Here is a 24,189-nt window from a genome sequence, read left to right on the forward strand (position 1 = left end):
AACACTTTGATTTTTTTAAAAAATTGTTCATGGGATGTGGGCATTGTTGGCTAGGCCAGCATTTATTACCCATCCCTAATTGCCCTTGAGAACTGAATAGCTTGTTATGCCTTTTCAGAGGGCAGTCCAGAGTCAATCACATTGCTGTGGGTCTGGAGTCACATGTAGGCCAGACCAGGTAAGGACAGCAGATTTCCTTCCCTAAAGGACATTAGTGAACCAGATAGGTTTTTTTTTCCCCCAACAATCAATAATAGTTTCATGGTCTTCATTAGATTTTTAATTCCAGATTTTTTTTATTGAATTCAAATTCCACCATCTACCGTGGTGGGATTCAAACCCAGGTCTCCAGAGGATTACCCAGGATCTCTGGTCCAGTGACAATACCACTATGCCACCCCTAATATTTAAAATTCTCATCCTTGTTTTCAAATCCCTCCATGGCCTTGCCCCTTCCTATCTCTGTAATCTCCTCCAGCCCCACAACCTTCTAAGATATCTGCAATCTTTTAATTCCGACCTCTTGAGCATCCCTGATTTTAAATGCTCCACCACTGGTGGTCAGTTTCCTAGACCCTAAAATCTGGAATTCCCTCCCTGCACCTCTCCACGTCGCTACCTCACTTCCCTCCTTTAAGACATAAGAACATATGAACTACGAGCAGGAGTAGGCAATTCAGCCCCTCGAACCTGCCCTGCCATTCATTACGATCATGGCTGATCTCATTTTGGCCTCAACTCCAATTTCCTGCCCTCTCCCCATAACTTTTCAACCCATTGCTAATTAAAAATCTGTCTATCTCCTCCTTACATTTATTCAGCGTCCTGGCATCCACTGCACTCTGAGGTAGTGAATTCCACAGATTCTCGAACCTTTGAGAAAAGTAATTCCTCCTCACCTCTGACTTAAATCTACCACTCTTTAGCCTAAAACTATGGCCTCTTATTCTAGAATGCCCCACAAGGGGAAACATCCGCTCCACATCTACTGTGTCTATCCCCTTTAGCATCTTATATACCTCAATTAGATCTCCTTCTCATCCTTCTAAACTCTAGCCTAATCTGCTCAATCTCTCCTCATAAGAAAAGCCCCGCATCTCTGGAATCAATTTAGTGAACCTCCTCTGAACTGCCTCCAATGCAACTACTTCCTTCCTCAAATAAGCGGACCGAAACTGTGCACAATACTCCAGGTGCGGTCTCACCAATGTCTTGTACAGTTGCAACAAAACTTACCTATTTTTATACTCTATTCCTTTAGCAATAAATGCCAAAATTCCATTTGCTTTCCTTATTAGCTGCTGGACCTGCATACTAACTTTCAGCGATTCATGCACAAGGACCCAAGATCCCTCAGCACTGAAGCATTCTGAAGTTTCTCTCCATTTAAATAATAAGCTGCCTTTTTATTCTTCCGACCAAAATGGATAACCTCACAATTATCCACTTTAAACTCCATCTGCCAAATTTTGGCCCATTCACCTAACCTGTCCATATCCAATTGTAAATTTCTTATTCCTTCATTGCAACTTACTTCCCCACTATTTTGGTGTCATCTGCAAATTTAGCTAAAGTACTTTCTATCCCTAAATCCAAATCCTTAATATAGATTGTAAATAGTTGGGGCCCAAGGACCGAACCCTGTGGCACCCCACTAGTTACAGCTTGCCATCCAGAAAAAGACCCATTTATCCTGACTCTCTGCTTTCTGTGGTTAGCCAATCCTCTATCCAAGCTAATATATTACCTCTAACTCCATGTGATTTTATCTTGTGTATTAATCTTTTGTGCAGCACCTTATCAAAGGCCTTCTGGAAGTCCAGTATACCACATCTACAGGATCCCCATTATCCACTTTGCTTGTCACATCTTCAAAGAACTCTAGCAAATTAGTCAAATACGATTTACTCTTCATAAAACCATGCTGACTCTGATGGATTGCATTTTGACTTTCCAAATGCCCCATTACTACTTCCTTAATAATGGATTCCAACAATTTCCCAATGACAGACATTAACCTAACTAGTCTATAGTTTCCTACTTTCTGCCTCCCCCCTTTTTGAATAAGGGTGTTATATTAGCATTTTTCCAATCCACTGGCACCTTTCCAGAATCCAGGGAATTTTGGAACATTATAGCCAATGCATCCACTGTCTCCGCTGTCACTTCCTTTAAGATCCTGGGATGTAGGCCATCAGGTCCTGGGGACTTTGTCACCCTTTAATCCCAATAGTTTGCTCAGTACTTCTTCTCTCGTGATGATGATTGTTCTAAGTTCCTCCTTCTCTAAACCCTCTGCGCTACCTGTTACTATTGGGGTGGTACTAGTGTCCTCCATTGTGAAACCGAGGCAAAATATTGATTATGCGTCTCTGCCATTTCTGCATTCTCCACTATTAACTCCCCAGTCTTATCCTCCAAGGGACCAACTTTCACTTTAGTTACTCTCTTTCCTTTTATATACTTGTAGGAGCTTTTGCTATCAGTTTTTACATTTTGCGCTTGTTTTCTTTCATAATTTACCTTTGCTCTTTTTAGTATTTTTTTGGTAACCCTTTGTTGATCTTTAAGTTTCCCAATCTTCCAGCCTGCCACTGACCTTTGCAATTTGGTATGCCTTAGTTTTTGCCTTGATGTTATCTTTAACCTCCTTGCTTAGCCATGGATGCTTTTCCCCCTCTAACCATCTTTCTTCCTCTTTGGAATATATTTTACTTGGGAGGAATTGAATATCTCCTTAAATATCTGCCACTGTTCATCAACTGTCCTACCTTGTATCTTGCTGCCCAGTCAACTACAGCCAAATCTGCCCTCATGCCTATATAGTTACCTCTGTTTAACTCCAGAACACTAGTGTGGGACTCAAGTTTCTCACTCTCAACTTGAAATTCTAGCATGCTATGATCACTTTTCCCTAGAGGATCCTTTACAATGAGATCATTAATTAATCCCATCTCATTACACAAAACCAAATCCAGAATAGCCTGCTCCCTGGTTGGTTCCACAACATATTGCCCCAGGAAACAATCTCTAATACACTCTATGAACTGTCTCTCGAGGCTACCCTTGCCAATTTGATTAGTCCAGTCTATATGCATATTAAAATAACCCATGATTATTGCCGTGCCTTTCGTACATGCTCCCAGTATTTCCTGGTTTATACTGTGCCCTACCACTGAACTACTGTTTGGGGACCTATAGATAACTCCCATCAGGGACTTCTTTCCCTTGCTATTTCTTATTTCTGCCCAGACTGACTCTACGTCTTGCTCTCCAGTGCCTATATCATTCCTCACTATAGCACTGATCTCTTCCTTTACTAACAAAGCTACACCACCTCCTTTTCCTTCCTGCCTATCCTACAGAAACACTGAGTACCCTTTGATATTCAACACTCAAACCTGTTCTCCCTGAAACCACATCTCAGTAATTGCCACCAAATCGTACCTGTTTATCTTTATTTGCACTGTTAACTCATTAGTTTTATTCCAAATGTTACATGCATTCAGATACAAGGACTTTAAGTTTGCTTTAAGACTCTCCTTAAAACCTACCTTTTTGCCCAAGCTTTTGGCCATTTGCCCTAATACTTCATTGGGTGTCATGTTTTGTTTTATAATGCCTTGGTGAACATCATGAAATGTTTTATTAAGTTACAGGTGCTATACAAATACAAGTTGTTGTCGATCTCTCGTGCTGTGCATCACCCCACAGAAAGCAAAAGTGCAGTGGCGAGCTGGTGCTGTTGAAATCTGCAGTGCCTTACCTAGTACTGTAGAATCCTACTATTCAGTCTTTCTGAACTGATGCACAGACTTAGGGCATCCTGTCCAATCCTGTGTAGTGCACAAACGCCCTCTCTACTAGGTTAATTTTTTTAAAGCTACCATGCAGCTTGCCCACATCCATACAGGGCTTATGAGACATTTTGTCACTTTAAAGGACTTTATGTTAGCTATGACTTGCTTGTTAGCCTCCTCACTTCTGAGTCAGAAAGTGGTAAGTTCAGGGCCTTCTCCAGAGACTTGAGTACATAATTCACACAAACAGTCCCAGTGCATCACTGAGGGAGTGCTGCAGTGTCGGAAGTGCTGTCTTTCAGAAACATTTAACTGCTCTCTCAGTTTGGCATAAATGATAAAATAAGAAAAACTTGCATTTATATAGTGCCTTTCCCAGCCCCAGGATGTCCCAAAGTACTTTAAAGCCAACAAAGTATTTTTGAAGAGTACTCGCTGCTGTAAGGTAGGAAACGTGAGAGCTAAGCAAACTCCCACAAACAGCAATGTAAGAATGACCAGATAATCTGTTTTTGTGATGTTGATTGAGGATACATATTGGCCAGTACAGCAAGCATTCCCCTGCTCTTCTTTGAAATAATGCCATGGGATCCTTCTTGTCCACCTGAGAGGGCCAAAGGGGGCTTCAGTTTCACGTCCCATTTCATTACATTATTTGAACAATGGCAGGGGAGTTGTTGCTGGTGTCCAAACCAATATTTATCCTTCAGTTAACATCACTAAAAAAAGGACACATTATCAGGTCTGTATCACACTGCTATTTGTGGGACCTTGCTGCGCTCAAATGGACTGCTGCATTTCTGACATTACAGCAGAGACAGTGCTTCAGGACTGTGTCATGGGCCATAAAGAGCTTTGGAGCGTCCTGAGGTCATGAAAAGCGCAAGTCTTTCATTATGAGGTGATGAAATCTGTTAAGGGAAGGTCTTGAAGGGCAGTGGGTAGTGTCCGCCCCTCTAACTCAGAAGCTCCAGGTTCAAGTCCCACCCCAGGTCTTGATGGCCAAGGACGGTGCGATCATAACGTGGCCACACAGGTTGTTTATCCACTTGTATATCCTTCCAATACGCTTCTGGCAGGCGGCAATAGTGGGAGAGTCTCCTGGTCAGCCATGCTTGAGGTGGAGTGGCGTCCCTTAAACTAGAGCATCTGGCGACAGACTGGCGATTTGTTCCAGGAAAAATGAGCCAAGGGAAACAGGCGGAAGCCTTGTGTCTCGACTGCCCACTGGGTCTAGGTGTGGGAAGGAAATCAAAAGGGCAAGCACTGTTCACGGTGGTTGGGTTGAAAAGCTGGGAAAAGGACGGGGGTTTTGGGATGGAAGGAGCGGGAGTCAGGCGCCACCGTGCAAGGCTAATGGGGAGAATCGCAGCCGTGACAATCCTGTGATTGCTTCCCGTCTATGGGCTGTTCCAGGGTCCCGCTGGTAATGGCGACGCGCGGCTCCCGGCATGCAGTGCGAGGGTGAAACCGCCCTATTCGCGCAACGGGGGCTCGGGAGACCCAGAGCCGCGGGGAAGACTGGGATCGGCCGCCCTCCATTACAGCGACAGCCACCGAGAGGGAACGCAGGGGGGAGGTGTAGAGGGTGGGGGAAGGGGAGCCGCCGGCCGCTTCCCGGAGCGGCGCAGGGCCCAAGAGAGCCGGGAGGAGGCCGCGGCGTCGGGCTCGGGACCCGCGGCGGCCGGCGGGGGCCCGGCAGCACCGCCGCCCGGAGGCTTTAGAGTGCGACACCGGACCCGCGCACAGCCCGGCCCGGTTAGAGCGGGACACCCGCTCCCCCGGCCAATGGGCGGCGCCGATGGGGGCGGGCGGCGGCGGCAGGCCAGCCAATGGGAGGGGCGGATGGGGCCGAGGTGGAGGAGGGTGGGGGGTGAGGTGGGGGGGCAGTGGGGGTGGTTGGTTGGCCCCGGCGCCGCCTCCTGGCTGTTATTGAGCGGAAGGGGGGAATGAAGCCTGGAGGCCGGAGCGGGGCTTCACGCCGGGCCTGAGGACTCAGGCCCACAACCGCCCCGCCCCGTCCCAACCCTGCACAACGGAGCAGCCCCGAGGGCCGCGGCGGCAGGTGAGATCCCGGAGGAACGGGCGAGAGGATGGTCCGGGCGGGAGGCTGAGGAAATAGGGCCCGGGCCTAGAATTAGGGGGAGAGGGAGAGACAAGGACAGAGAGAGAGACCCTGTATCTGTCTGTGTGTGTGTGTGTATGTATGGGGTGGTTTCTGATCCTGTGTGTGTGTGTATGTGTGTGTGTGTATGTGTGTGTGTATGGGGTGGTTTCTGATCCTGTGTGTGTGTGTATGTGTGTGTGTATGGGGTGGTTTGTGATCCTGTGTGTGTGTGTGTGTGTGTGTGTGTGTGTGTGTATGTGTGTGTGTGTGTGTATGGGGTGGTTTGTGATTCTGTGTGTGTGTATGGGGTAGTTTGTGATCCTGTGTGTTTGTGTGTGTGTGTGTATGGGGTAGTTTGTGATCCTGTGTGTGTGTGTGTGTATGGGGTGGTTTGTGATCCTGTGTGTGTGTGTGTGTGTGTGTGTATGGGGTGGTTTCTGATCCTGTGTGTGTGTATGGGGTGGTTTGTGATCCTGTGTGTGTGTGTGTGTGTGTGTATGTGTGTGTGTGTATGGGGTGGTTTGTGATCCTGTGTGTGTGTATGGGGTGGTTTGTGATCCTGTGTGTGTGTATGGGGTGGTTTGTGATCCTGTGTGTGTGTATGGTGTGGTTTGTGATCCTGTGTGTGTGTGTGTGTGTATGGGGTGGTTTGTGATTCTGTGTGTGTGTATGGGGTGGTTTGTGATTCTGTGTGTGTGTATGGGGTGGTTTGTGATTCTGTGTGTGTGTATGGGGTGGTTTGTGATTCTGTGTGTGTGTATGGGGTGGTTTGTGATCCTGTGTGTGTGTGTGTGTGTGTGTATGGGGTGGTTTGTGATCCTGTGAGTGTGTGTGTTTGTGTGTGTGTATGGGGTGGTTTGTGATCCTGTGTGTGTGTGTGTATGGGGTGGTTCGTGATTCTGTGTGTGTGTGTATGGGGTGGTTGTGATTCTGTGTGTGTGTGTGTGTATGTGGTGGTTTGTGATTCTGTGTGTGTGTGTGTGTGTGTATGGGGTGGTTTGTGATTCTGTGTGTGTGTGTGTGTATGGGGTGGTTTGTGATTCTGTGTGTTTGTGTTTGTGGTGGTTTGTGTATGGGGTGGTTTGTGATCCTGTGTGTGTGTGTGTGTGTGTGTGTCTGTGTATGGGGTGGTTTGTGATCCTGTGTGTGTGTGTGTGTGTGTGTGTGTGTGTGTGTGTGTGTGTGTGTGTATGGGGTGGTTTGTGATCCTGTGTGTGTGTGTGTATGGGGTGGTTTGTGATCCTGTGTGTGTGTGTGTATGGGGTGGTTTGTGATCCTGTGTGTGTGTGTGTGTATGGGGTGGTTCGTGATTCTGTGTGTGTGTGTATGGGGTGGTTCGTGATTCTGTGTGTGTGTGTATGCGGTGGTTGTGATTCTGTGTGTGTGTGTGTGTATGTGGTGGTTTGTGATTCTGTGTGTGCGTGTGTGTGTGTGTGTGTATGGGGTGGTTTGTGATTCTGTGTGTGTGTGTGTGTATGGGGTGGTTTGTGATTCTGTGTGTTTGTGTGTGTGTATGGGGTGGTTTGTGATTCTGTGTGTGTGTGTTTGTGGTGGTTTGTGATCCTGTGTGTGTGTGTGTGTGTATCTGTGTATGGGGTGGTTTGTGATTCTGTGTGTGTGTATGGGGTGGTTTGTGATCCTGTGTGTGTGTGTGTGTATGGGGTGGTTTGTGATTCTGTGTGTGTCTGTGTATGGGGTGGTTTGTGATTCTGTGTGTGTGTGTGTGTGTGTGTGTGTGTGTGTGTGTGTGTGTGTGTATGGGGTGGTTTGTGATCCTGTTTGTGTGTGTATGGGGTGGTTTGTGATCCTGCGTGTGTGTATGGGGTGGTTTGTAATCATCTGTGTGTGTGTGTGTATGGGGTGGTTTGTGATTGTGTGTGTGTGTGTGTGTGTGTGTGTGTGTGTGTGTGTGTGTGTGTGTGTGTGTGTGTGTGTGTGTGTGTGTGTGTGTGTGTGTGTGTGTATATGGGGTGGTTTGTAATCCTGTGTGTGTGTATGGGGTTGTTTGTGATCCTGTTTGTGTGTGTATGGGGTGGTTTGTGATCCTGTGTGTGTGTATGGGGTGGTTTGTAATCATCTGTGTGTGTGTGATCCTATGTGTGTCTGTGTATGGGGTGGTTTGTGATCCTGTGTGTGTGTATGGGGTGGTTTGTGATCCTGTGTGTGTGTATGGGGTGGTTTGTGATCCTGTGTGTGTATGGGGTGGTTTGTGATCCTGTGTGTGTATGGGGTGGTTTGTGATCCTGTGTGTGTGTATGGGGTGGTTTGTGATCCTGTGTATGTGTGTGTGTGTGTGTGTGTATGGGGTGGTTTGTGATCCTGTGTGTGTGTATGGGGTGGTTTGTGATCCTGTGTGTGTGTATGGGGTGGTTTGTGATCCTGTGTGTGTGTATGGGGTGGTTTGTGATCCTGTGTGTGTATGGGGTGGTTTGTGATCCTGTGTGTGTGTATGGGGTGGTTTGTGATCCTGTGTGTGTGTGTGTGTGTGTGTGTGTATGGGGTGGTTTGTGATCCTGTGTGTGTGTGTGTGTGTATGGGGTGGTTTGTGATCCTGTGTGTGTGTATGGGGTGGTTTGTGATCCTGTGTGTGTGTGTGTGTGTGTGTATGTGTGTGTGTGTATGGGGTGGTTTGTGATTCTGTGTGTGTGTATGGGGTAGTTTGTGATCCTGTGTGTTTGTGTGTGTGTGTGTATGGGGTGGTTTCTGATCCTGTGTGTGTGTGTATGTGTGTGTGTATGGGGTGGTTTGTGATCCTGTGTGTGTGTATGGGGTGGTTTGTGATCCTGTGTGTGTGTGTGTGTATGTATGTGTGTGTGTGTATGGGGTGGTTTGTGATTCTGTGTGTGTGTATGGGGTGGTTTGTGATTCTGTGTGTGTGTATGGGGTAGTTTGTGATCCTGTGTGTTTGTGTGTGTGTGTGTATGGGGTGGTTTGTGATCCTGTGTGTGTGTGTGTGTGTGTGTGTGTGTGTGTGTGTGTATGGGGTGGTTTGTGATCCTGTGTGTGTGTGTGTGTGTGTGTGTGTGTGTGTATGGGGTGGTTTGTGATCCTGTGTGTGTGTGTATGTGTGTGTGTATGGGGTGGTTTGTGATCCTGTGTGTGTGTGTGTGTGTGTGTGTATGGGGTGGTTTGTGATCCTGTGTGTGTGTGTGTGTATGGGGTGGTTCGTGATTCTGTGTGTGTGTGTATGGGGTGGTTTGTGATTCTGTGTGTTTGTGTTTGTGGTGGTTTGTGTATGGGGTGGTTTGTGATCCTGTGTGTGTGTGTGTGTGTGTGTGTCTGTGTATGGGGTGGTTTGTGATCCTGTGTGTGTGTGTGTGTGTGTGTGTGTGTGTATGGGGTGGTTTGTGATCCTGTGTGTGTGTGTGTATGGGATGGTTTGTGATCCTGTGTGTGTGTGTGTGTATGGGGTGGTTTGTGATCCTGTGTGTGTGTGTGTATGGGGTGGTTCGTGATTCTGTGTGTGTGTGTATGGGGTGGTTGTGATTCTGTGTGTGTGTGTGTATGTGGTGGTTTGTGATTCTGTGTGTGTGTGTGTGTGTGTGTATGGGGTGGTTTGTGATTCTGTGTGTGTGTGTGTGTATGGGGTGGTTTGTGATTCTGTGTGTGTGTGTTTGTGGTGGTTTGTGATCCTGTGTGTGTGTGTGTGTGTATCTGTGTATGGGGTGGTTTGTGATTCTGTGTGTGTGTATGGGGTGGTTTGTGATCCTGTGTGTGTGTGTGTGTATGGGGTGGTTTGTGATTCTGTGTGTGTGTGTGTATGGGGTGGTTTGTGATCCTATGTGTGTCTGTGTATGGGGTGGTTTGTGATTCTGTGTGTGTGTGTGTGTGTGTGTGTGTGTGTGTGTATGGGGTGGTTTGTGATCCTGTTTGTGTGTGTATGGGGTGGTTTGTGATCCTGCGTGTGTGTATGGGGTGGTTTGTGATCCTGCGTGTGTGTATGGGGTGGTTTGTGATCCTGCGTGTGTGTATGGGGTGGTTTGTAATCATCTGTGTGTGTGTGTGTATGGGGTGGTTTGTGATTCTGTGTGTGTGTGTGTGTGTGTGTGTTTGTGTGTGTGTGTGTATATGGGGTGGTTTGTAATCCTGTGTGTGTGTATGGGGTTGTTTGTGATCCTGTTTGTGTGTGTATGGGGTGGTTTGTGATCCTGTGTGTGTGTATGGGGTGGTTTGTAATCATCTGTGTGTGTGTGATCCTATGTGTGTCTGTGTATGGGGTGGTTTGTGATTCTGTGTGTGTGTGTGTGTGTATGGGGTGGTTTGTGATCCTGTTTGTGTGTGTATGGGGTGGTTTGTGATCCTGCGTGTGTGTATGGGGTGGTTTGTAATCATCTGTGTGTGTGTGTGTATGGGGTGGTTTGTGATTCTGTGTGTGTGTGTGTGTGTGTGTGTGTGTGTGTGTGTGTGTGTGTGTGTGTATATGGGGTGGTTTGTAATCCTGTGTGTGTGTATGGGGTTGTTTGTGATCCTGTTTGTGTGTGTATGGGGTGGTTTGTGATCCTGTGTGTGTGTATGGGGTGGTTTGTAATCACCTGTGTGTGTGTGTGTGTATGGGGTGCTTTGTGATTCTGTGTGTGTGTGTATGGGGTGGCTTGTGATTCTGTGTGTGTGCGTGTATGGGGTGTTTTGTGATCCTGTGTGTGTGTGTGTGTGTGTGTGTGTGTGTATGGAGTGGTTTGTGATCCTGTGTGTGTGTATGGGGTGGTTTGTGATCCTGTGTGTGTGTGTGTGTGTGTGTGTGTGTGTATGGGGTGTTTTGTGATCCTGTGTGTGTGTGTATGGGGTGTTTTGTGATCCTGTGTGTGTGTGTATGGGGTGTTTTGTGATCCTGTGTGTGTGTGTATGGGGTGGTTTGTGATCCTGTGTGTGTGTGTATGGGGTGGTTTGTTATCCTGTGTGTGTGTGTGTATGGGGTGGTTTGTGATCCTGTGTGTGTGTGTATGGGGTGGTTTGTGATCCTGTGTGTGTGTGTGTATGGGGTGGTTTGTGATCCTGTGTGTGTGTGTGTATGGGGTGGTTTGTGATCCTGTGTGTGTGTGTGTATGGGGTGGTTTGTGATCCTGTGTGTGTGTGTGTATGGGGTGGTTTGTGATCCTGTGTGTGTGTGTGTATGGGGTGGTTTGTGATCCTGTGTGTGTGTATGGGGTGGTTTGTGATCCTGTGTGTGTGTATGGGGTGGTTTGTGATCCTGTGTGTGTGTGTGTGTGTGTGTGTATGGGGTGGTTTGTGATTCTGTGTGTGTGTATGGGGTGGTTTGTGATTCTGTGTGTGTGTATGGGGTGGTTTGTGATTCTGTGTGTGTGTATGGGGTGGTTTGTGATTCTGTGTGTGTGTATGGGGTGGTTTGTGATCCTGTGTGTGTGTGTGTGTGTGTATGGGGTGGTTTGTGATTCTGTGTGTGTGTGTGTGTATGGGGTAGTTTGTGATCCTGTGTGTGTGTATGGGGTGGTTTGTGATCCTGTGTGTGTGTGTGTATGTGTGTGTGTGTATGGGGTGGTTTGTGATTCTGTGTGTGTGTGTGTATGGGGTAGTTTGTGATTCTGTGTGTGTGTGTGTATGGGGTAGTTTGTGATCCTGTGTGTGTGTATGGGGTAGTTTGTGATCCTGTCTGTGTGTATGGGGTGGTTTGTGATCCTGTGTGTGTGTATGGGGTGGTTTGTGATCATGTGTGTGTGTGTGTGTATGTGTGTGTGTGTATGGGGTGGTTTGTGATTCTGTGTGTGTGTATGGGGTAGTTTGTGATCCTGTGTGTTTGTGTGTGTGTGTGTATGGGGTGGTTTGTGATCCTGTGTGTGTGTGTGTGTGTGTGTGTGTGTGTGTATGGGGTGGTTTGTGATCCTGTGTGTGTGTGTATGTGTGTGTGTATGGGGTGGTTTGTGATCCTGTGTGTGTGTGTATGGGGTGGTTTGTGATCCTGTGTGTGTGTGTGTATGGGGTGGTTCGTGATTCTGTGTGTGTGTGTATGGGGTGGTTTGTGATTCTGTGTGTTTGTGTTTGTGGTGGTTTGTGTATGGGGTGGTTTGTGATCCTGTGTGTGTGTGTGTGTGTGTCTGTGTATGGGGTGGTTTGTGATCCTGTGTGTGTGTGTGTGTGTGTGTGTGTGTGTGTGTATGGGGTGGTTTGTGATCCTGTGTGTGTGTGTGTATGGGATGGTTTGTGATCCTGTGTGTGTGTGTGTATGGGGTGGTTTGTGATCCTGTGTGTGTGTGTGTATGGGGTGGTTTGTGATCCTGTGTGTGTGTGTGTATGGGGTGGTTCGTGATTCTGTGTGTGTGTGTATGGGGTGGTTGTGATTCTGTGTGTGTGTGTGTATGTGGTGGTTTGTGATTCTGTGTGTGTGTGTGTGTGTGTGTGTATGGGGTGGTTTGTGATTCTGTGTGTGTGTGTGTGTATGGGGTGGTTTGTGATTCTGTGTGTGTGTGTTTGTGGTGGTTTGTGATCCTGTGTGTGTGTGTGTGTATCTGTGTATGGGGTGGTTTGTGATTCTGTGTGTGTGTATGGGGTGGTTTGTGATCCTGTGTGTGTGTGTGTGTGTATGGGGTGGTTTGTGATTCTGTGTGTGTGTGTGTATGGGGTGGTTTGTGATCCTATGTGTGTCTGTGTATGGGGTGGTTTGTGATTCTGTGTGTGTGTGTGTGTGTGTGTGTGTGTATGTGGTGGTTTGTGATCCTGCGTGTGTGTATGGGGTGGTTTGTGATCCTGCGTGTGTGTATGGGGTGGTTTGTGATCCTGCGTGTGTGTATGGGGTGGTTTGTGATCCTGCGTGTGTGTATGGGGTGGTTTGTAATCATCTGTGTGTGTGTGTGTATGGGGTGGTTTGTGATTCTGTGTGTGTGTGTGTGTGTGTGTGTGTGTGTGTGTGTGTGTGTGTGTGTGTGTGTGTGTGTGTGTGTGTGTGTGTGTGTGTGTGTGTGTGTGTGTGTGTGTGTGTGTGTGTGTGTGTGTATGGGGTGGTTTGTGATTGTGTGTGTGTGTATGGGGTTGTTTGTGATCCTGTTTGTGTGTGTATGGGGTGGTTTGTGATCCTGTGTGTGTGTATGGGGTGGTTTGTAATCATCTGTGTGTGTGTGATCCTATGTGTGTCTGTGTATGGGGTGGTTTGTGATTCTGTGTGTGTGTGTGTGTGTGTATGGGGTGGTTTGTGATCCTGTTTGTGTGTGTATGGGGTGGTTTGTGATCCTGCGTGTGTGTATGGGGTGGTTTGTAATCATCTGTGTGTGTGTGTGTATGGGGTGGTTTGTAATCATCTGTGTGTGTGTGTGTATGGGGTGGTTTGTGATTCTGTGTGTGTGTGTGTGTGTGTGTGTGTGTGTGTGTGTGTGTGTGTGTGTGTGTGTGTGTGTATATGGGGTGGTTTGTAATCCTGTGTGTGTGTATGGGGTTGTTTGTGATCCTGTTTGTGTGTATATGGGGTGGTTTGTGATCCTGTGTGTGTGTATGGGGTGGTTTGTAATCACCTGTGTGTGTGTGTGTGTATGGGGTGCTTTGTGATTCTGTGTGTGTGTGTATGGGGTGGCTTGTGATTCTGTGTGTGTGCGTGTATGGGGTGTTTTGTGATCCTGTGTGTGTGTGTGTGTGTGTGTGTGTATGGAGTGGTTTGTGATCCTGTGTGTGTGTATGGGGTGGTTTGTGATCCTGTGTGTGTGTGTGTGTGTGTGTGTGTGTATGGGGTGTTTTGTGATCCTGTGTGTGTGTGTATGGGGTGTTTTGTGATCCTGTGTGTGTGTGTATGGGGTGTTTTGTGATCCTGTGTGTGTGTGTATGGGGTGGTTTGTGATCCTGTGTGTGTGTGTATGGGGTGGTTTGTTATCCTGTGTGTGTGTGTATGGGGTGGTTTGTGATCCTGTGTGTGTGTGTATGGGGTGGTTTGTGATCCTGTGTGTGTGTGTGTATGGGGTGGTTTGTGATCCTGTGTGTGTGTGTGTATGGGGTGGTTTGTGATCCTGTGTGTGTGTGTGTATGGGGTGGTTTGTGATCCTGTGTGTGTGTGTGTATGGGGTGGTTTGTGATCCTGTGTGTGTGTGTGTATGGGGTGGTTTGTGATCCTGTGTGTGTGGGGTGGTTTGTGATCCTGTGTGTGTGAATGGGGTGGTTTGTGATCCTGAGTGTATGTGTGTATGGGGTGGTTTGTGATTCTGTGTGTGTGTGCGTGTGTATTGGGTGGTTTGTGATTCTGTGTGTGTGTGAGTGTGTGTGTGCGTGTGTGTGTGTATGGGGTGGTTTGTGATTCTGTGTGTGTGTGTGTGTGTGTGTATGTATGGGGTGGTTTGTGATTCCGTGTGTGTGTGTGTGTATGGGGTGGTTTGTAATTCTGAGTATGTGTTGGTTTGTGATCCTGTGTGTGTGTGTGTGTGTGTGTGTGTGTGTATGGGGTGGTTTGTTATCCTGTGTGTGTGTGTATGGGGTTGTTTGTTATCCTGTGTGTGTGTGTATGGGGTGGTTTGTTATCCTGTGTGTGTGTGTATGGGGTGGTTTGTGATCCTGTGTGTGTGTGTATGGGGTGTTTTGTGATCCTGTGTGTGTGTGTGTATGGGGTGGTTTGTGATCCTGTGTGTGTGTGTGTATGGGGTGGTTTGTGATCCTGTGTGTGTGGGGTGGTTTGTGATCCTGTGTGTGTGAATGGGGTGGTTTGTGATCCTGAGTGTATGTGTGTATGGGGTGGTTTGTGATCCTGTGTGTTTGTGTGTTTGTATGGGGTGGTTTGTGATTCTGTGTGTGTGTGCGTGTGTATTGGGTGGTTTGTGATTCTGTGTGTGTGTGAGTGTGTGTGTGCGTGTGTGTGTGTATGGGGTGGTTTGTGATTCTGTGTGTGTGTGTGTATGGGGTGGTTTGTAATTCTGAGTATGTGTTGGTTTGTGATCCTGTGTGTGTGTGTGTATGGGGTGGTTTGTGATCCTGTGTGTGTGTGTGTATGGGGTGGTTTGTGATCCTGTGTGTGTGTGTGTATGGGGTGGTTTGTGATCCTGTGTGTGTGTGTGTGTGTGTGTGTATGGGGTGGTTTGTGATTCTGTGTGTGTGTATGGGGTGGTTTGTGATTCTGTGTGTGTGTATGGGGTGGTTTGTGATCCTGTGTGTGTGTGTGTGTGTATGGGGTGGTTTGTGATTCTGTGTGTGTGTGTGTGTATGGGGTAGTTTGTGATCCTGTGTGTGTGTATGGGGTGGTTTGTGATCCTGTGTGTGTGTGTGTGTGTGTGTATGTGTGTGTGTGTATGGGGTGGTTTGTGATTCTGTGTGTGTGTGTGTATGGGGTAGTTTGTGATTCTGTGTGTGTGTGTGTATGGGGTAGTTTGTGATCCTGTGTGTGTGTATGGGGTAGTTTGTGATCCTGTCTGTGTGTATGGGGTGGTTTGTGATCCTGTGTGCGTGTATGGGGTGGTTTGTGATCATGTGTGTGTGTGTGTGTATGTGTGTGTGTGTATGGGGTGGTTTGTGATTCTGTGTGTGTGTATGGGGTAGTTTGTGATCCTGTGTGTTTGTGTGTGTGTGTGTATGGGGTGGTTTGTGATCCTGTGTGTGTGTGTGTGTGTGTGTGTGTGTGTATGGGGTGGTTTGTGATCCTGTGTGTGTGTGTATGTGTGTGTGTATGGGGTGGTTTGTGATCCTGTGTGTGTGTGTATGGGGTGGTTTGTGATCCTGTGTGTGTGTGTGTGTATGGGGTGGTTCGTGATTCTGTGTGTGTGTGTATGGGGTGGTTTGTTATTCTGTGTGTTTGTGTTTGTGGTGGTTTGTGTATGGGGTGGTTTGTGATCCTGTGTGTGTGTGTGTGTGTGTCTGTGTATGGGGTGGTTTGTGATCCTGTGTGTGTGTGTGTGTGTGTGTGTGTGTGTGTGTATGGGGTGGTTTGTGATCCTGTGTGTGTGTGTGTATGGGATGGTTTGTGATCCTGTGTGTGTGTGTGTATGGGGTGGTTTGTGATCCTGTGTGTGTGTGTGTATGGGGTGGTTTGTGATCCTGTGTGTGTGTGTGTATGGGGTGGTTCGTGATTCTGTGTGTGTGTGTATGGGGTGGTTGTGATTCTGTGTGTGTGTGTGTATGTGGTGGTTTGTGATTCTGTGTGTGTGTGTGTGTGTGTGTATGGGGTGGTTTGTGATTCTGTGTGTGTGTGTGTGTATGGGGTGGTTTGTGATTCTGTGTGTGTGTGTTTGTGGTGGTTTGTGATCCTGTGTGTGTGTGTGTGTATCTGTGTATGGGGTGGTTTGTGATTCTGTGTGTGTGTATGGGGTGGTTTGTGATCCTGTGTGTGTGTGTGTGTGTATGGGGTGGTTTGTGATTCTGTGTGTGTGTGTGTATGGGGTGGTTTGTGATCCTATGTGTGTCTGTGTATGGGGTGGTTTGTGATTCTGTGTGTGTGTGTGTGTGTGTGTGTGTGTGTGTGTATGGGGTGGTTTGTGATCCTGTTTGTGTGTGTATGGGGTGGTTTGTGATCCTGCGTGTGTGTATGGGGTGGTTTGTGATCCTGCGTGTGTGTATGGGGTGGTTTGTGATCCTGTGTGTGTGTGTGTGTATGGGGTGGTTTGTGATCCTGTGTGTGTGTGTGTGTGTATGGGGTGGTTTGTGATCCTGTTTGTGTGTGTATGGGGTGGTTTGTGATCCTGCGTGTGTGTATGGGGTGGTTTGTGATCCTGCGTGTGTGTATGGGGTGGTTTGTGATCCTGCGTGTGTGTATGGGGTGGTTTGTAATCATCTGTGTGTGTGTGTGTATGGGGTGCTTTGTGATTCTGTGTGTGTGTGTATGGGGTGGCTTGTGATTCTGTGTGTGTGCGTGTATGGGGTGTTTTGTGATCCTGTGTGTGTGTGTGTGTGTGTGTATGGAGTGGTTTGTGATCCTGTGTGTGTGTATGGGGTGGTTTGTGATCCTGTGTGTGTGTGTGTGTGTGTGTGTGTGTATGGGGTGTTTTGTGATCCTGTGTGTGTGTGTATGGGGTGTTTTGTGATCCTGTGTGTGTGTGTATGGGGTGTTTTGTGATCCTGTGTGTGTGTGTATGGGGTGGTTTGTGATCCTGTGTGTGTGTGTATGGGGTGGTTTGTTATCCTGTGTGTGTGTGTATGGGGTGGTTTGTGATCCTGTGTGTGTGTGTATGGGGTGGTTTGTGATCCTGTGTGTGTGTGTGTATGGGGTGGTTTGTGATCCTGTGTGTGTGTGTGTATGGGGTGGTTTGTGATCCTGTGTGTGTGTGTGTATGGGGTGGTTTGTGATCCTGTGTGTGTGTGTGTATGGGGTGGTTTGTGATCCTGTGTGTGTGTGTGTATGGGGTGGTTTGTGATCCTGTGTGTGTGGGGTGGTTTGTGATCCTGTGTGTGTGAATGGGGTGGTTTGTGATCCTGAGTGTATGTGTGTATGGGGTGGTTTGTGATTCTGTGTGTGTGTGCGTGTGTATTGGGTGGTTTGTGATTCTGTGTGTGTGTGAGTGTGTGTGTGCGTGTGTGTGTGTATGGGGTGGTTTGTGATTCTGTGTGTGTGTGTGTGTGTGTGTATGTATGGGGTGGTTTGTGATTCCGTGTGTGTGTGTGTGTATGGGGTGGTTTGTAATTCTGAGTATGTGTTGGTTTGTGATCCTGTGTGTGTGTGTGTGTGTGTGTGTGTGTGTATGGGGTGGTTTGTGATCCTGTGTGTGTGTGTATGGGGTGGTTTGTTATCCTGTGTGTGTGTGTATGGGGTGGTTTGTGATCCTGTGTGTGTGTGTATGGGGTGGTTTGTGATCCTGTGTGTGTGTGTATGGGGTGTTTTGTGATCCTGTGTGTGTGTGTGTATGGGGTGGTTTGTGATCCTGTGTGTGTGTGTGTATGGGGTGGTTTGTGATCCTGTGTGTGTGGGGTGGTTTGTGATCCTGTGTGTGTGAATGGGGTGGTTTGTGATCCTGAGTGTATGTGTGTATGGGGTAGTTTGTGATCCTGTGTGTTTGTGTGTTTGTATGGGGTGGTTTGTGATTCTGTGTGTGTGTGCGTGTGTATTGGGTGGTTTGTGATTCTGTGTGTGTGAGTGTGTGTGTGCGTGTGTGTGTGTATGGGGTGGTTTGTGATTCCGTGTGTGTGTGTGTATGGGGTGGTTTGTAATTCTGAGTATGTGTTGGTTTGTGATCCTGTGTGTGTGTGTGTGTGTGTGTGTATGGGGTGGTTTGTGATCCTGTGTGTGTGTGTGTGTGTGTGTGTGTGTGTGTGTGTAAGGGGTGGTTTGTGATCCTGTGTGTGTGTGTGTGTGTGTGTGTGTGTGTGTGTGTGTGTGTATGGGGTGGTTTGTGATCCTGTGTGTGTGAATGGGGTGGTTTGTGATCCTGAGTGTATGTGTGTATGGGGTGGTTTGTGATTCTGTGTGTGTGTGCGTGTGTATTGGGTGGTTTGTGATTCTGTGTGTGTGAGTGTGTGTGTGCGTGTGTGTGTGTATGGGGTGGTTTGTGATTCTGTGTGTGTGTGTGTGTGTGTGTATGTATGGGGTGGTTTGTGATTCCGTGTGTGTGTGTGTGTATGGGGTGGTTTGTAATTCTGAGTATGTGTTGGTTTGTGATCCTGTGTGTGTGTGTGTGTGTGTGTGTGTGTATGGGGTGGTTTGTGATCCTGTGTGTGTGTGTATGGGGTGGTTTGTTATCCTGTGTGTGTGTGTATGGGGTGGTTTGTGATCCTGTGTGTGTGTGTATGGGGTGGTTTGTGATCCTGTGTGTGTGTGTATGGGGTGTTTTGTGATCCTGTGTGTGTGTGTGTATGGGGTGGTTTGTGATCCTGTGTGTGTGAATGGGGTGGTTTGTGATCCTGAGTGTATGTGTGTATGGGGTGGTTTGTGATCCTGTGTGTTTGTGTGTTTGTATGGGGTGGTTTGTGATTCTGTGTGTGTGTGCGTGTGTATTGGGTGGTTTGTGATTCTGTGTGTGTGTGAGTGTGTGTGTGCGTGTGTGTGTGTATGGGGTGGTTTGTGATTCTGTGTGTGTGTGTGTATGGGGTGGTTTGTAATTCTGAGTATGTGTTGGTTTGTGATCCTGTGTGTGTGTGTGTGTGTGTGTGTATGGGGTGGTTTGTGATCCTGTGTGTGTGTGTGTGTGTGTGTGTGTGTGTGTGTAAGGGGTGGTTTGTGATCCTGTGTGTGTGTGTGTGTGTGTGTGTGTGTGTGTGTGTGTGTGTATGGGGTGGTTTGTGATCCTGTGTGTGTGTGTGTATGGGGTGGTTTGTGATCCTGTGTGTGTGTGTGTATGGGGTGGTTTGTGATCCTGTGTGTGTGTGTGTATGGGGTGGTTTGTGATCCTGTGTGTGTGTGTGTGTGTGTGTGTGTGTGTGTGTGTATGGGGTGGTTTGTGATTCTGTGTGTGTGTATGGGGTGGTTTGTGATTCTGTGTGTGTGTGTATGGGGTGGTTTGTGATTCTGTGTGTGTGTGTATGGGGTGGTTTGTGATTCTGTGTGTGTGTGTATGGGGTGGTTTGTGATTCTGTGTGTGTGTATGTGTGGGGTGGTTTGTGATTCTGTGTGTGTGTGTGTGTGTGTGCGTGTGTGTGTGTATGGGGTGGTTTGTGATTCTGTGTGTGTGTGTGTGTGTGTGTGTGTATGTATGGGGTGGTTTGTGATTCCGTGTGTGTGTGTGTATGGGGTGGTTTGTGATCCTGTGTGTGTGTGTATGGGGTGGTTTGTTATCCTGTGTGTGTGTGTATGGGGTGGTTTGTGATCCTGTGTGTGTGTGTGTGTGTGTGTATGTGTGTGTGTGTGTGTGTATGGGGTGGTTTGTGATCCTGTGTGTGTGTGTGTATGGGGTGGTTTGTGATCCTGTGTGTGTGTGTGTATGGGGTGGTTTGTGATCCTGTGTGTGTGTGTGTGTGTGTGTGTGTGTGTGTGTGTGTGTGTGTGTATGGGGTGGTTTGTGATTATGTGTGTCTATGGGGTGATTTGTGATTCTGTGTGTGTGTGTATGGGGTGGTTTGTGATCCTGCGTGTGTGTATGGGGTGGTTTGTGATCCTGCGTGTGTGTATGGGGTGGTTTGTGATCCTGCGTGTGTGTATGGGGTGGTTTGTAATCATCTGTGTGTGTGTGTGTATGGGGTGGTTTGTGATTCTGTGTGTGTGTGTGTGTGTGTGTGTGTGTGTCTTTGTGTGTGTGTGTGTGTGTGTGTGTGTATGGGGTGGTTTGTAATCCTGTGTGTGTGTATGGGGTTGTTTGTGATCCTGTTTGTGTGTGTATGGGGTGGTTTGTGATCCTGTGTGTGTGTATGGGGTGGTTTGTAATCATCTGTGTGTGTGTGATCCTATGTGTGTCTGTGTATGGGGTGGTTTGTGATTCTGTGTGTGTGTGTGTGTGTGTATGGGGTGGTTTGTGATCCTGTTTGTGTGTGTATGGGGTGGTTTGTGATCCTGCGTGTGTGTATGGGGTGGTTTGTAATCATCTGTGTGTGTGTGTGTATGGGGTGGTTTGTGATTCTGTGTGTGTGTGTGTGTGTGTGTGTGTGTGTGTATATGGGGTGGTTTGTAATCCTGTGTGTGTGTATGGGGTTGTTTGTGATCCTGTTTGTGTGTGTATGGGGTGGTTTGTGATCCTGTGTGTGTGTATGGGGTGGTTTGTAATCACCTGTGTGTGTGTGTGTGTATGGGGTGCTTTGTGATTCTGTGTGTGTGTGTATGGGGTGGCTTGTGATTCTGTGTGTGTGCGTGTATGGGGTGTTTTGTGATCCTGTGTGTGTGTGTGTGTGTGTGTGTGTGTATGGAGTGGTTTGTGATCCTGTGTGTGTGTATGGGGTGGTTTGTGATCCTGTGTGTGTGTGTGTGTGTGTGTGTGTGTGTGTATGGGGTGTTTTGTGATCCTGTGTGTGTGTGTATGGGGTGTTTTGTGATCCTGTGTGTGTGTGTATGGGGTGGTTTGTGATCCTGTGTGTGTGTGTATGGGGTGGTTTGTGATCCTGTGTGTGTGTGTGTATGGGGTGGTTTGTGATCCTGTATGTGTGTGTGTATGGGGTGGTTTGTGATCCTGTGTGTGTGTGTGTATGGGGTGGTTTGTGATCCTGTGTGTGTGTGTGTATGGGGTGGTTTGTGATCCTGTGTGTGTGTGTGTATGGGGTGGTTTGTGATCCTGTGTGTGTGGGGTAGTTTGTGATCCTGTGTGTGTGAATGGGGTGGTTTGTGATCCTGAGTGTATGTGTGTATGGGGTGGTTTGTGATTCTGTGTGTGTGTGCGTGTGTATTGGGTGGTTTGTGATTCTGTGTGTGTGTGAGTGTGTGTGTGCGTGTGTGTGTGTATGGGGTGGTTTGTGATTCTGTGTGTGTGTGTGTGTGTGTATGTATGGGGTGGTTTGTGATTCCGTGTGTGTGTGTGTGTGTATGGGGTGGTTTGTAATTCTGAGTATGTGTTGGTTTGTGATCCTGTGTGTGTGTGTGTGTGTGTGTGTGTGTATGGGGTGGTTTGTGATCCTGTGTGTGTGTGTATGGGGTGGTTTGTTATCCTGTGTGTGTGTGTATGGGGTGGTTTGTGATCCTGTGTGTGTGTGTATGGGGTGGTTTGTGATCCTGTGTGTGTGTGTATGGGGTGTTTTGTGATCCTGTGTGTGTGTGTGTATGGGGTGGTTTGTGATCCTGTGTGTGTGTGTGTATGGGGTGGTTTGTGATCCTGTGTGTGTGGGGTGGTTTGTGATCCTGTGTGTGTGAATGGGGTGGTTTGTGATCCTGAGTGTATGTGTGTATGGGGTGGTTTGTGATCCTGTGTGTTTGTGTGTTTGTATGGGGTGGTTTGTGATTCTGTGTGTGTGTGCGTGTGTATTGGGTGGTTTGTGATTCTGTGTGTGTGTGAGTGTGTGTGTGCGTGTGTGTGTGTATGGGGTGGTTTGTGATTCTGTGTGTGTGTGTGTATGGGGTGGTTTGTAATTCTGAGTATGTGTTGGTTTGTGATCCTGTGTGTGTGTGTGTGTGTGTGTGTGTATGGGGTGGTTTGTGATCCTGTGTGTGTGTGTGTGTGTGTGTGTGTGTGTAAGGGGTGGTTTGTGATCCTGTGTGTGTGTGTGTGTGTGTGTGTGTGTGTATGGGGTGGTTTGTGATCCTGTGTGTGTGTGTGTATGGGGTGGTTTGTGATCCTGTGTGTGTGTGTGTATGGGGTGGTTTGTGATCCTGTGTGTGTGTGTGTATGGGGTGGTTTGTGATCCTGTGTGTGTGTGTGTGTGTGTGTGTATGGGGTGGTTTGTGATTCTGTGTGTGTGTATGGGGTGGTTTGTGATTCTGTGTGTGTGTGTATGGGGTGGTTTGTGATTCTGTGTGTGTGTGTATGGGGTGGTTTGTGATTCTGTGTGTGTGTGTATGGGGTGGTTTGTGATTCTGTGTGTGTGTATGTGTGGGGTGGTTTGTGATTCTGTGTGTGTGTGTGTGTGTGTGCGTGTGTGTGTGTATGGGGTGGTTTGTGATTCTGTGTGTGTGTGTGTGTGTGTGTGTATGTATGGGGTGGTTTGTGATTCCGTGTGTGTGTGTGTATGGGGTGGTTTGTGATCCTGTGTGTGTGTGTATGGGGTGGTTTGTTATCCTGTGTGTGTGTGTATGGGGTGGTTTGTGATCCTGTGTGTGGGTGTGTGTGTATGTGTGTGTGTGTGTGTGTGTATGGGGTGGTTTGTGATCCTGTGTGTGTGTGTGTATGGGGTGGTTTGTGATTCTGTGTGTGTGTGTGTGTGTATGGGGTGGTTTGTGATCCTGTGTGTGTGTGTGTGTGTGTGTGTGTGTGTGTGTGTGTGTGTGTGTGTGTGTATGGGGTGGTTTGTGATTATGTGTGTCTATGGGGTGGTTTGTGATTCTGTGTGTGTGTGTATGGGGTGGTTTGTGATTCTGTGTGTGTGTATGTGTGGGGTGGTTTGTGATTCTGTGTGTGTGTGTGTGTGTGTGTGTATGGAGTGCTTTGTGATTCTGTGTGTGTGTATGGGGTGCTTTGTGATTCTGTGTGTGTGTATGGGGTGCTTTGTGATTCTGTGTGTGTGTATGGGGTGCTTTGTGATTCTGTGTGTGTGTATGGGGTGGTTTGTGATTATGTGTGTGTATGGGGTGGTTTGTGATTATGTGTGTGTGTGTGTATGGGGTGGTTTGTGATTCTGTCTGTCTGTGTATGGGGTGGTTTGTGATTCTGTCTGTCTGTGTATGGGTTGTTAGTGATCCTGTGTGTGTGTGTGTGTGTGTGTATTGGGTGGTTTGTGATCCTGTGTGTGTGTATGGGGTGGTTTGTGATCCTCTGTGTGTGTGTGTGTGTGTGTGTGTGTGTGTGTGTGTGTATGGTGTGGTTTGTGATTCTGTGTGTCTGTGTATGGGGTGGTTTTAATTTTGTGTGTGTGTATGTGTGTGTGTTTGTGGTGGTTTGTGATCCTGTGTGTGTGTGTGTGTGTGTGTGTGTCTGTGTATGGGGTGGTTTGTGATTCTCTGTGTGTGTACGGGGTGGTTTGTTGTCCTGTGTATGTGTATGGGGTGGTTTGTGATTCTGTGTGTGCGTATGGTGTGGTTTGTGATCCCGTGTGTGTGTGTATGGGGTGGTTTGTGATCCTCTGTGTGTGTGTGTGTGTGTGTGTGTGTGTGTGTATGGGATGGTTTGTGATCCTGTGTGTGTGTATGTGGGCTTTTGTGATCTTGTGTGTGTGTGTGTGTTTATGGGGTGGTTTGTAATCCTGTGTGTGTGGGGTGGTTTGTAATCCTGTGTGTGTGTGTGTTTATGGGGTGGTTTGTAATCATGTGTGTGTGTGTGTATGGGGTGGTTTGTGATCGTGTGTGTGTGTGTGTATGGGGTGGTTTGTGATCCTGTGTGTGCGTGTATGGGGAAGTTTGTGATCCTGTGTGTGTATGTGTGTGTGTATGGTGGTTTGTGATTCTGTGTGTGTGTGCATGGGGTGGTTTGTCATTCTGTGTGTGTGTCTGTGTATGGGGTGGTTTGTGATTCTCTGTGTGTGTACGGGGTGGTTTGTGATCCTGTGTGTGTGTATGGGGTGGTATGTGATCCTGTGTGTGTGTGTGTGTGTGTGTGTGTGTAAGGGGTGGTTTGTGATCCTGTGTGTGTGTGTGTGTGTGTGTGTGTGTGTGTGTGTGTGTATGGGGTGGTTTGTGATCCTGTGTGTGTGTGTGTGTGTATTTGTGTGTGTGTGTATGGGGTGGTTTGTGATCCTGTGTGTGTGTGTGTGTGTATGGGGTGGTTTGTGATCCTTTGTGTGTGTGTGTGTGTGTATGGGGTGGTTTGTGTTCCTGTGTGTCTGTGTTTGGGGTGGTTTGTGATCCTGTGTGTATGTGTGTGTATGGGGTGGTTTGTGATCCTGTGTGTGTGTGTGTATGGGGTGGTTTGTGATTCTCTGTGTGTGTACGGGGTG

The 24,189-nt window shown here is 47.8% G+C and overlaps 1 protein-coding gene across 4 annotated transcripts in view; it reads left to right on the plus strand.

Moving 5' to 3' along the window:
- Window positions 1–5,700: 5,700 nt before the first annotated feature.
- Window positions 5,701–24,189, plus strand: part of LOC121284919 (protein FAM126B-like) — a 187,125-nt gene continuing 168,636 nt past the window's right edge. For all 4 annotated transcript variants that reach the window (XM_041200826.1, XM_041200824.1, XM_041200827.1 and 1 more), the window contains exon 1: window positions 5,701–5,865. The gene's annotated coding sequence lies outside the window, so the exon portion shown is untranslated. The remainder of the gene's footprint in view (window positions 5,866–24,189) is intronic.

This window comes from Carcharodon carcharias, chromosome 12 (genome assembly GCF_017639515.1).
Source record: "Carcharodon carcharias isolate sCarCar2 chromosome 12, sCarCar2.pri, whole genome shotgun sequence".
Classification (NCBI taxonomy): Eukaryota; Metazoa; Chordata; class Chondrichthyes; order Lamniformes; family Lamnidae; genus Carcharodon; species Carcharodon carcharias.